An 11,509-nucleotide genomic window follows, 5' to 3' on the forward strand; every position below is an offset into this window, starting at 1 on the left:
CACGTATAATTACGTAACTACAGCTCATTGTTGTTCTCTGACTGTTCCTTCTTTCCATGGCATCTAGTTCTTTTCTAACCAGTGCAATTTTCTGGAACCTCTCCTATGATACTGTTTAAGTTGACCTGTTTACTGAATTCTGTTTCCTCCCAGGTTATTATCGTGTACCTTGGTGTTTATTTTTTACATTATCCTTGTTCTTCAAATGTGTAGGTCCTTCGTTTCCTAATTCTTATGGAAAAATCAGGCAATTTTAAAGTAAATTGGTCAAAATAATAGTTAAGAGATCAAAGCAAAAGCCGTATGAGTGCGACTGGAGCCCTCAGTGCATGGAGAACAGATTGGAGAGCCAAGATTTACTCTGGAGAAACCCTAAGGGTCAGAGAGAGACCTCAGAAAACGACTTCATGTTACTTGTAGAGACAAGGCTAGCAGCTGAAAACTCACTCGGAATGCTCCTTGGGCATCGAAATCACCATTTCTCAGAGGATCGTTTGTTTTGGGGTGCCGGTGCCCACACTAGTTCTCTTGGGTGGCTGAAGCAGTGTTTTCGATTTTGGGGGAAGACTCCTGTAATTTTTCTCCTCAAGGTTAACACCTGCGTCTCAAAGATTCTGGTGGGGCGGAGGGAGCGGCCTGCTCTGTGCAGACTTTCTAGCAGTTCCTCCGGGGTCAGGTCTTCGTGGCATCCTTCTGAATCCCGCAGCTCCAGTCTCTCTCAGAGTGGGGTCCCTGCAGGAGACGACATAGCCAAGCTGTGGCTTCCTTGGGTCTGCTTCCTTGGTAACTACTATTCCTCTGAGTTTCCACTTACAAAAAAAGTGTTAAAATATTCTATGTGCTGATAGGCTCCCTCTTGTTTTCTTAAGTGTCCTGGGTTTATACTTTAAAAAAATCACTTCAGTCATGTGTATTTATCTCCAATAATATGAACTAACATTGACCTACAGACTATTAAAGAAACACCATTTCTCTACTCACAACACTTCTGACATCAAATGTGTATTTTCCACACCTATCAATTCTCCAGTTCTCTGTGGACACCAACTGCGTGCCCTACAGTTTAATTCAATTCTGACAATAACTATCCAGAGTTAGCACAGATCTCACAAGACTGCCCCTACCTTAGATATGTCGTACCAGGCTTCCAAAGACCCAGCCCCCCAAAGGGAAGACACTGTGTCCAAGAGGCTGAAGAAATGACCCAGAGACAATGGACGACACATGGGCTTTATTCAGGAACTTACTTACAAGGAAGGTTGTCTCGGAACACCTGGCTGGACAGGGAAAAAAAACCGTTCCTGATTGCCAAAGGCACACAGGTTAACAGCATTTCACATAGGGAGGAGTGCAGGGTTAAGCATGAAAAGAGTAGGATTTCTAGTGCGCAGGCGTAGTGTAAGAAGGCGCTTAGACAAATGTCGCATGTTCACACAATGGCTGTGCATTCTCTCTAGGGGTGGGATTTGCAGTATTATAATGAAACAAAGGTGCACTAAAAGTAGCAAAAGTTGTCTAGGTGTGTCCAACCTCGTCCAACCAGCCAAGGAGGCCGACAGCCTCAAAGAAGAGTGCATGAGAACATTCGCTACGCACAGCCGCAAGACGTGGTCAGCAGTCACAGAGGACACGGCCCCTGTGGCTTCAGCATGACCTGCATGCTCAGACTGGAGACTGAGGGCAAGGGGACATCCTGAGTTGGCCACTCCCAGGACCTCTCCTAGGCTCCAAACCCCTGCTTGGGGCCATATCCGGGGTGTGGCCTGTTTGGCATTGAGTGCAGGTTGCCCTACAAGATGCCAGCTGCAAGTATTAGGTCCCTAGGATACCCATACTTCTGACTCGGCTGCAGAGCAGGGGTTTCTACAACCCACTCTTCAGGTTTGATACCTTCCTACAATGGCTTGTAGGATTTGTGTGTCCTGCTTTGTTATAAAGGATACAGATAACAATCAGATGAAGAGGAACACAGGGCAGGCCCGGAGGGCCTTGAGCAAGCACAGGAGTTACTCTCCCCCTGGAGTTTGGGGGATACCACCCTCCCGACTTGTGGAGGGGTTTGCCAACCCAGAGTCTCTCCACATCTGCGGCTTAGAGATTTAAAAAAGTGAAGGCTCCGTTATTTTGGCATGATTGATTAAATCATTGGCCACTGGTGTAAGCCAATCTTTAGCCTCTTCCCTTTGGAGGTTGAGGGTGAGGCTGGAAATCTGAACCCTCTAATCATGCCTTGGTTTTTGGGGTGACCAGCCCCCATCCCAAAGCTGTCTAAGGCGGGGGGTCCTCAACCCCAGGCGGCCAACCACTACCATCTGTGGCTTGTTAGGAACTGGGCCACACAGCGGGAGGCGAGGCGGCGGGGGCGCTCTGCCTTCTGTCAGATTGGAGGGGGCATTAGATTTTCATAGAAGCCCAAGCCCTATTGTGAACTGTGCACGCGAGGGATCTAGGTGGCATGCTCCTTAGGTGAATGTGACACCTGGTCATGATCCCCCAACCCATCTGTGGAAAATTGTCTCACACAAAACTGGTCCCTGAAGCCACAGATGTTGGGGACCGCTGGTCTCAGGGCTCCCAGTCACACGTCTCATTAGCATAATAGTTATCTTGTTAGCACGCACACATTGCTGGGCCAACCCAAGGGTCTTAGACGCTCTCGTGTCAGGAAACAGAATTAAGACCAAATAGTATAATAAGAGATGTTCCCATCACCCTTATGTCTCAGGAAATGCAAGTTTTCAGAGCTCTGTTCCAGGAACCAGGTGAAGACCAAATATATCCTCATCGTATTACAGTATCACAGCCTACTATTTATCAGGCCAACAACTTTACGTGATCCACTCATACCTTTGACAGTCCAAATGAATTAGGCACTCCACATTACACATAAGCAAACTCAGACACATAGGGGTTAAGATCAGCCAGGCCGTGGCTCCTGGTCAGTTGGCCGCCGGGGTGCAGGACTCAATCCCAGTCCGCGCCGGCTGCAGGTGGTGTGCAGCCATGGAGGGGCGGAAGGGTGGTGCGCCTCGTTCACTTGAAGTCCTGCTGGCAGCTGACTTCCTGCCACCAGGCCACCACGGAGAGTGAGAGCGGAGAGGAACACGACAGGCACGTAGGGTTGGGCGGTGGGGACGGTGTGATGCTCGCGTGCACCTGTTCCTGGCCTGCGTTGGGTGGGTTCGCCTCCCCCATCCTGGAGTCTTCTCCCCAGCACCCGGGTCCCTCCAGAGCACCGGCCGCTCAGCCCAGGGCTCACCTGTTTCCCAAGCCGCTGTGGGGTCGGGGCTGAGGCCCCAGACACCGCCCAGGTGACGCTGCCCTCGCCCTCTCCAGCCGGAGCCCTGTGCAGCCGCTTTGGGAGAAATCCCCCGCCAGACCTCACCCCAGCTTCAAGGCTTTGCCAGCTTATCGTGGGATGCGGCTTCCTGGAAATGTCACCCTCACTGGTTCCTTTGTCGTGGGTGGCTTTTGAGGCATGAGGGAGCGGAATTTTGGGTCACTCTGGATCTGCTGAGAGCAAAGGAGAAACCCCACTGCCAGGCACGTGTCCAGTGGACCATTTTTACCCACCCGTTTCCATGGAGGTGATACCAGCCGGAAGCTGATGGCGGTTCAGACGTTTTATGCCATTTCACACTTAACATCATCGGGCTCATCTCAACTGAGACCTGACTGGACAGCGTCTCAGAGACACAGATGGGGACCTGACCCCTCAGGAAGAGGGTGGTTCGGTTTTGGGGCAGGGACTTCCAAAGTGAGAGGCATTTAGGGGACGTCGGAAACCCGTTGGTTTGCATCTCTGCTTTGGATGGAAGGCTTCTCACCCACAGCTGGAGCCCATCTGTAGAGCTGTCTACAAACTTGTCTACAATGGAACCTCCGGGAGCACTTCTGCCTCCATATGATCTTCTAGTCATTGATGCCCCTAAATTCCCATGACCCAGAGGCAATTCTTTTATTTCCTGAAGAACCAGCTTTCATGTTGCTAGATCTAAGGTGTAAAAACCTGGCTGCTAATGACATTTTTCATTTCACACGTTCCAAGGGGTTTATTTATGATTCTCAAATATGAGAGACAATGAAGAAACTGAAAAACATCGTCATGGAAATGAGACCCTATTACTGTACTTTGTGAAAAATTTACCCCTTTAGGATCAATTACATGTGAGGTCATCAGCACCTTTGTCAGTAAAGAAGAAAATGTGGCATCCACGAAGATGACAAGATGAGGAATTATAAGGAGACCGCAGGTCAACCCTAGGGCTCTTCCCCTTTTACGTAACGTTTGTGGGGACAGGCTTGTGGTCAAGTGCACGCATCCCTTCTCCCTTACCCAGTATTCTCGTTCTTCTCCTTCCTGTTTCCTCTTTAAGTGATGGTTTCTGATTACACTTGCCCAGAGGTCATGTACATCCTTCTTGGTTTAGAAGGAGGAAATGTCTGAGTCAGTAAGGTTTCCAGCAGTTACCAGAAGCATGGTTTCTATGTGAATGCCTCTGGCTAAGCTCTAGTTCAGCAAGGCCATTTTTCCAACCAAGAAGCAATTGTTGTTAAACCGCTGACCAGGTATTCGCTGGCCCCCTCCTAACCCTTGTCTTAACATGTGCATTCACCACAGTGCACATGTTCTTTCAAAGCACTTTCCATGTGTATCCAGCTGTTCCCAGGCCAGGAGTTCTTTACACAGGTGGCCCAGGGATCAGGAAAACCTCTTCACATTCCTGGCCCTTCTCTACCTACAAATTGTCCCCAACATACCTTACTATTCATCTGCAATGTTGCTATATCTGTACCCTATGTATATTACATCTATTTTAGCACCTTGTCGATTTTGTTGGATTTTTTTTTTGGTGTTTTTTGTTTTTTTTTGAGTTGGAGTCTCACTCTGTCACCCAGACTGGAGTGCAGTGGCCACTTCTGGCCACCGCAGCCTCGACCCACTGGGCTCCGGCGATCCTTCCGCCTCAGCCTTCCGAGTAGCTGGAATTACAGGCGCGCGCACTACCACGCCCAGCTAATTTTTTGATTTATGGTAGAGATGAGGTCTCACCAGGTTGCCGGCGGGTCTGTTGGATTTTTTTTCTTTACTATTCTATTTTCTAGTTTATTGATGACATGTAGGACTCCTAATTTTTGTTGCTGTTATTCATAGCTCACTGCAGTCTCGAATTCCAGGGCTCAAGTGAACCTCCCAACTCAGTCTCTCAAGTAGCGTGTACAGGAACGTGACACCATGCCCGACTATTTTTATACATGATTATAAATCCTCTTGAATTATATCATCTGAGTATTATCACAGTTTTATCTTTTACATTATTTCATTTTGTCTTGTTGCATTGATTATATCCTCTAATAGAATGTTGCTTAATAATAATGGTAATAGATATCCTATCTTATCCTTGACTTTGGTATGAATTCTTCTAAAGTTTGACCATTAAATATGTTGTTGTTATGTTTTTAGTGAATACCTTTCATAAACTGAAGGAGCTTCACTTTTGCACCTACTGACACTGAAAACTTCTACATAGCCTTATTTGGAAATATCCAAATAGCATACTTATATGGCCGAAAGGGGAGAAAAATGTCCCCAAAGGAAGGGAATTAAAATACTGGACAGTCAAAAACAAGCACGCAAACACTGACAAATGTCCACTACTCAACCTGAAGAAAGGATGTGGTGTTTTGAGTTTCAAAGTAATATTGTTTTCAACCATTTTTTGGCCAAAAAGTACACATACACAGCAGTATTTTAAATTTAAGCATTTAAGGACATATGTATCTCATCTGGTTTAGTTAAGTGGCTTATTGGATATATATATAACATTCTTTTTCCTTTTCATCAGAGTCTCACTCTGTCATCCAGGCCGGAGTGCAGTGGCACCATCACGGCCACCACAGCCTCGACCTCCTGCTTCAGCCTTCCAAGTGGGTTGGAAACACAGGTACATGCCACCACACCCGGCTTTTTTATTTACTGTAGAGACGACATCTTGCCAAGTTGCCCAGGCTAGTCTCAAACTCCTGAACTCAGACAATCCTCACCTTGGCCTCATGAAGTGCTGAGATGACAGGCATGAGCCGCCGTGCCCAGCTCACTCATACATCTTTTCTGGTAATTAAATCAGTTGCCCACTTTTAAAGTAGGTTGTTTACTTTTTATATATGAAAATTATTTAGGCCAGGTTCGGCGGCTCAGCCTATAATCCCATCACTTTGGGAGGCCGAGGCGAGTGGATTGCCTGAGCCTGTGGGTTTGAGACCAGCCCAGGCAACTTGGCAAGACCGCGTCTCTATAATAAATAAAAAATTAGCCAGGCGTGGTAGTGTATGACTGTTGTTCCGGCTACCTGGAAGGCTGAGGCGGAAGGATCGCCAGAGCCCAGCAGGTCGAGGCTGCGGTGGCCGGGAGCGTGCCACTGCCCTCCAGCCTGAGCAATGGAGTGAGCCTACAACTGAAAAAAAAAGAAAAAAAATTATTTAGTTTAATTATATTTTAATTTTAGAGGCAGGGTCTCACTATGTTGCCCAGGCTGGTCTTGAACTCCTGGTCTCAAGCAATCCTCCCACCTCAGCCTCCCAAAGGTTAGGATTCCAGGTGTAAGCTTCCACACCCAGGCTGTTTGCCTTTTTATTACTCAATTACAAGAACCCTTTATATACTTTGGATACCAATCCCTTGCTATTTACATTGCAAAAATATTCTCTTAGTCTGTGACTTTTCTCATTTTCTAATAGCGTCTTTCCAAAGCAGATGTTTTTAAAGTCCAATTTTAATTTTTCCTTTATGGTTGATGCCTTTTGGGTCTTAAGAAACCACTGCCTAAAGTTGTGAAGATGTTAACATTTGACCAGGAGCAGTGGCTCACACCTATAATCCCAGCACTCGGGGAGGCTGAAGTGGCAGGCCTGCTTGAGGCCAGAAGTGTGAGACAAGCCTGAGCAGAAAAGCCAAACCCTGTCGCTACCAAAAGTAGAAAAATCAGCTGGGAGTGGTGATGTGTGTCTGTAGTCCCGGCTACTCAGGAGACTGAGACAGGGGATTAATTGAGCCCAGATGTCAGGGTTGTGGTGAGTCAGGATCGTGCCCCACTGGATTCCAACCTGAGTGGCAGAGTACAACTCTGTCTCAAAAAAAAAAATTAAACCCAGCCAGGGTTTTGTAGAGACCCAGACCTTGTCTCTACCAAAACATTTTGAAATTGCCCAGGCAGGTCACAGTGGTTAATGCCTATAATCGTAGCACTTTGAAAGGCCAAATGGGGAGAATTGCTTGAGCCCAGAAGTTCAAGACCAGATTGGGCAACATAGGGAAATTTCGTCTCTATAAAAAGATAATAAAAAAAAAAAAATAGCCAGGCATGGTGGTGCACAGCTGTAGTACCAACTACTCAGGAGGCTGAGGCAGAAAGATCGCCTGAGCCCAGGAGGTTGAGGCTGTAGTCAGCTGTGATTGTGCCGCTGTACTCCAGCCTGTGCAACAGAGTGAGACCCAGACTTAATTTTTTTTAAAAAAATGCCAGGTGTAGTGGCTTCAAGCCTGTAATCCCAGAATTTTGGGTGGCAGAGGTGAGAGAATGGCCTGAGCCCAGGGGTTCAAGACCAGCCTGGGCAACTTGTAAGACCTCGTCTCTACAGAATCAAAAAATTAGCCAGGCACGGTGACGCGTGTCTGTGGTTCCAGCTATTTGGAAGGATGAGGCGGAAGGATCACCTGATCCCCACAGGTCGAGGCTGTGGTAGCCATGAGCGTGCCACTGCACTCCAGCCTGGGTGACAGAGTGATATACTGACTCAAAATAAATACAGCAAATAAATAAATAAATAAATAAAAGTTAACATTTGCATTGCACAACATCACCTGTTGGCTGAGGATGTGGAGCAACCAGAACACTCATATATTGTGAAAATGTAAAATGATAGAATGTCTCTGGAAGAACAGTTCAGCAGTGTCATGTCAAGTTAAGTATGCACTTACCATTTGGTCTAGTATTTTCATTTCTACCCATTTACCCAAGAAAAATCAAAACATATGAACACACAAAGGTTTCTATAGGAATGTTCAGAGCAACTTTATTCACAATCACCAAAAAGTCAGAAATAACCCCAAGGTCCACGGGATAAACAAAGTATTCCATACAATGAATACAGGCAATTAAAAGGAGCAAACTATTGACATGTGCAACAACATAAATACATTTCAAAAACATTATGTTGCTGAGAAAAGAAGCCATACATACAGTGTGATTGAATTGAAAAGCAATGCTATACGGCAGGCAAAACTAATCCATAGTGACAGAAAACAGATGAGTGTTACCTGGTGCTGGAAATCCTGGCGAGGACTGACCACAAAGGAAGCCTTCTGGAGTGACAGAAACATTCCCTCTCAATTGTGAGGGGGTCGCATGGTTAGATATATTTGCCAAAAGGCGTGGAATTACTCAAAATGGGAGCACTTCTATGTTAATTATAATTTGACAAAATTGATAAAGATTTGAAGTACATATACAAATATACTAATATTTGGGCCGGGCTCGGTGGCTCAGCACTTTGGGAGGCCGAAGCAAGTGGATTGCCTGAGCCTGCGGGCTCAAGACCAGCCCGGGCAACTTGGCAAAACCTCGTCTCCACAATAAAATAAAATTAAAAATTAGCCAGGCATGGTAGCACGTGCCTGTAGTTCTGGCTACTTGGAAGGCTGAGGCGGAAGGATAGCTGGAGCCCAGCAGGTCGAGGCTGTGGTGGCCGTGAGTGTCCCACTACACTCCAGCCTGGACGACAGAGTGAGACTCCAACTCAAAAAGAAAAAAAAAAAAAAAACGAATACATTAGTGTTTGGAGAATCTCAAGAAATGAACCAGCGCATCTATGTTTGGGATTTATTTTCTGTAAAGTTACCCAAGTTATTTTTTTTCTTTACCTTATCTCCTGTGGTCTCATCTGAATACTTTAGCATTTATCATAACCACCCGGAGGATTTGTTAAAGTCACTATTGTCAGCCTCTCCCCTGATTCAACAGGTCTGTGATAGGGCCCAGGAATTTGATTTGTATTTCCCTTTTTTTTTGAGTCAGAGTCTCACTCTGTCACCCAGGTTGGAGTGCACTGCCATGCTCCTGCCACCACAGCCTCGACCTGCTGGGCTCAGGCGATCCTTCCACATCGGCCTTCCAAGTAGCTGGAACTACAGGCATGCGCCACCACATCTGACTAATTTTTTTGATTTATTGTAGAGATGAGGTCTCGCCATGCTGCCCAGGCTGGTCTTGAACATGAGGGCTCAGGCAATCCTCTCGCCTCTGCCTCCCGAAGTGCTGGGATGACAGGCATGAGCCACTGCTCCCGACAAGGAATTTGCATTTCTTGTGTGTGTGTGTGTGTGTGTGTGTGTGTGTGTGTGTGTGTGTGTGTGTATTTTGAGTTGGAGTCTCACTCTGTTGCCCAGACTGGAGCGCAGTGGCCGCTCCCGGCCACGCAGCCTCGACCTGCTGGGCTCCAGCGATCCTTCCGCCTCAGCCTTCCAAGTAGCTGGAACTACAGGCACGCGCTACCACGCCCAGCTCATTTTTGATTTATTGTAGAGATGAGGTCTCGCTGAGTTGCCCAGGCAGGTCTCGAACCCGTGGGCTCAGGCAATCCACTCACCTCAGCCTCCCAAAGGCGCAGGATTACAGGCTGAGCCACTGAGCCCGGCTAAGGGAATTTGCATTTCTAATGAGTTCTCATGTGATGCTGACGTTACTGGTCCAAGCATCACATGCAGAATCATTGATTATAGAGATCCTTAAAATATCACTCTTCCTCCAGAAAGCCAGATCTTAATGCCTAAGGTTTGAACTGAATTATCCCCTAAGAAGGGTATATCCCAGGTAAATGTAATACCTGAAAATTAAAAGATCATCTGTCCTGAGAATAAGGAATAAAAAAGAGACCAGGCTAGAGTTTGTCAACTGGGGGCCTGAAGATAAGTTTTATTTAGCCTGTATTTTTTTAAAATTAGATGCCAACATTTAGAACTTGGAGGAATTCATTTGAAAAGCCCATTTTTTTAGGTTTCTCTTTGAATGTCAAAGTAGACGGCACCAGAGTACTTCTGTTGTCAGAAGAAAAACGTAAGGCTGGGGCTGAAAAATGGCTACCTCCTTTAACATTTGTAGTCTGGGGGGACTAAGTAACAAACGCGGACGTATAAAAGCCGAAAGGCACAAAACGACGTCCACGGCAAACTGCATCTCCCTTCTGTCCCTGAGCCCCGCCTCCCAGGGCGCCTCCTTTAGCAGGGAGAAGCGCTTTCCCGCTGTCTCCACCGCATAACCCTGCCACTCATCGGCATCACCTGCCCGGCCCTTCAGACACCTGAGTTGCCTCCAACCCATTTGACGGCTCCTCCTCACCACTTGGCATACGGTGAGCACTTTCGCGTCAACTTTTTTGCAGTTCTGTGTTTTTTTAGACTGGGAGATTCACAGGTCCATGAGGTAAGGGTTTATGAGCTCTTTTTAGTATCTATCCCTAATCACTAGGGCCCTGTCAGACTTTTAGCAGATGTACAGGGTTTGTTGAGCAAATTAATAAATTTATGAGCAAACAAGTCCGGCGTGGTGACTCACGCCTGTAGTCCCAGCACTTTGGGAGACTGAGAAGGGAGGACTGCTCAAGCACAGAAACTTGAGACCAGACTAGGCGATACACTGAGACCTCATCTCTAAAAAAAAAAATCACAAAAATTAGCCAGGTGTGGTGGCGCACACATGCAATCTCAGCTACTCAGGAGGCTGAAGTGGGAGGACCACTTGAGCCCAGTTGGAGGCTGCAGCGAGCTATGATCGCACCATGGCACTCCAGCCTGGGAGACAGAGTGTCCCTGTCTGTAGCAGAGACTCTGACTCAAATAAACAAATAAGAAATTTTTTTTAAAAAGAATTTAAATCCCATCAGGGCCCCAGCAGCATCCCCAGTCCATCTCGTAAAGCCTCTTCCCAGAACAGAGCTAGAAAGCTGGAAGCGAGGAGCCCCTGGCCTTGCAGGACGGGCCCCAGCTGGGCGCCCGGGCCCTTCGGAGACCCCGCCCGAGTCGGGCCGCCTCTTGCGCCCTTCGCGTCTTTCCCGTGGCCCCAGGACTCGGGCTCCTTGCTCTTTCTTCTCGTTGGCTCCCCACCGACGGCCCGTTTCCCAAGGACTGACTGCACGCCTTCTTCCTTGCCACTCATGAAATCCTGCCATTTTATGAACACGCCAACCATCACAGAGACACAGGCAACTGAACAGAGCCAGGACCACAAGCAAGGGGAAGTTACAAAGTATAGAGAAGTCTTACAAAACGCTTTCAGTTCTTCTTTCCTACTGCCATTCTGGGCAAGAGAAGCCCTGCTGACCCCTGCCTCTTACGAAATAGGTAACACTTTGAGAGGCTAAGGCGGGAGGATTACGTGAGCCCCGGGGTTCGAGAACAGCCTGTACCACACAGTGAGGTCCTTTCTCCACAAATAAGTTTTTTTTTTTTTTTTTT

Source organism: Carlito syrichta, unplaced genomic scaffold (assembly GCF_000164805.1).
Source record: "Carlito syrichta isolate Samal-C Ts95f unplaced genomic scaffold, Tarsius_syrichta-2.0.1 Scaffold309812, whole genome shotgun sequence".
Taxonomy (NCBI): domain Eukaryota; kingdom Metazoa; phylum Chordata; class Mammalia; order Primates; family Tarsiidae; genus Carlito; species Carlito syrichta.